General features: G+C 64.1%; 1 long non-coding RNA gene across 1 annotated transcript in view; it reads right to left on the bottom strand.

The window, feature by feature from the left end:
• The window catches only part of LOC105310143, a 3,021-nt gene extending 1,646 nt beyond the window's left edge, over positions 1–1,375 (bottom strand). The window contains exon 1 of the long non-coding RNA XR_897459.2: positions 739–1,375. This is a non-coding gene — a long non-coding RNA (uncharacterized LOC105310143). The remainder of the gene's footprint in view (positions 1–738) is intronic.
• Between the last annotated feature and the right edge of the window lie 81 nt (positions 1,376–1,456).

Raw genomic sequence — 1,456 nt, 5'->3', positions numbered from 1 at the left:
AGGGTCGGCGTGTCCAGAGCTGCTGGTCCTGCCCAGGCGACGATGGCAATGCCACATTGGGACATGTCAGAGTGGGGTCAGCCGCCTCCATCAGACCAGGGCCTGTTTTGACCCCATTTCCCCGACCTATGACTGCCGGCTGGGCCTGGGCGGAGGCCCTGACCCAGGACCCCCAGGGCAGGGCGGTGGGAGCACCTGCTGGCCGCCCTGTGGGTGGACAGCTCTCTTCTGAGTCAGAAAGGAGAAAACTTTCTCCGTGACAGCATTTCAGACCGTCCCATGTCACCGCAGAGGGCTGTCCCCTCCTCTGCCTTTCCTCACGCCGGAAACGCGTTGCTGGCGTTTCTGGTGCCCGGTGGCGGACTTTGGAACGGTTTCATTTTATGTGCCTCTGTTATGAGGACAACGCAGGGCCGACCAGACCCTGAAACCTGCTTTGACGGGTGACAGACATGGTCTTGCATGAGTCAGCAGTCACAGCACTAACAGAGGCCTGGTCCACGTCCTGCTCACGTACTTGGCCCGCGTTTACACGAGTATTTAATGGCAAATCTTAACAAAAAAGTGCCCCTACTCATCTCACAGTGCCTTTTAAAAGGAAGGAGATAAACACTGAGTTCGCTTCCTCCAGGGTCAGGAGTGTGGGGCCCGCCCACGGTGTGCTTGGCCCTAAGGCCTCGGGATTAGGGGTGGGGGGCTTCCAGGCAGTGTGGACCCCAAGGCGCCTGGGCGTCTCACCTTCTGTCCGCGGTAGCCCTTGGGGCCGGCGGGCCCGGGGATCTCCAGGCAGCTCACCTTGTAGCACTGAAACAAGAAGCAAGTAGCCGCATGAGGCCAGTGCGAGTCCCAGCGGGGGTGGGGAGGACACTGGCCAGGCCTCGGCCGGCTGGGCAGCAAGCAGCCGGCGCGCAGGGCTGGGTGAAGGACGAGGCTCAGGAGGCACCCACCGGGGCCGGGGGCCGGGTCTACGCAAGCTCTAGTCAAGGTTTGGAGACCGAAGCTGGATTGAGCACTGACTGACAGTCACAAGGGTGACACCGCGGTGGGCTGGGCACCCTCGCGCCTGCTTTGGGAGAGGTCGCGCTTGTTGGAGCCTAGCTGAGCCAGGAATGCCCAGGGACGGGGGACATCAGGGACCCAGGTGGCAGACCCCACGCCAGGCACCCCACCGGCCGCCCATCTCCTCCTGCTGGCCTGGTGCAGGTGGGCGAAGCTGTCAGTCTGGAGGGCCACCCTCATCCACTTGGCGCGTGCCGGCGGGTGACCCTAACGCTGACCCCAACGCCAGCCTCCTGGATTTAAACAGCCTGGTTGGGGCCAGGAGTCCAAACTCGAGCCTCAGGCCCCGCATGGAGCAGAGGGGTCTCTGTCCTCCCACCGGGGGAGCGGGCCGGGGCCGGGCAGGGCGGGGTGCGTGGTCTCTGCTGGGCCAGCGCCTCGCAGGCTCGAGGGGACC

This window comes from Pteropus vampyrus, unplaced genomic scaffold, assembly GCF_000151845.1.
Source record: "Pteropus vampyrus isolate Shadow unplaced genomic scaffold, Pvam_2.0 Scaffold1202, whole genome shotgun sequence".
Classification (NCBI taxonomy): Eukaryota; Metazoa; Chordata; class Mammalia; order Chiroptera; family Pteropodidae; genus Pteropus; species Pteropus vampyrus.
This window is presented reverse-complemented; position numbering and strand designations above follow the sequence as displayed.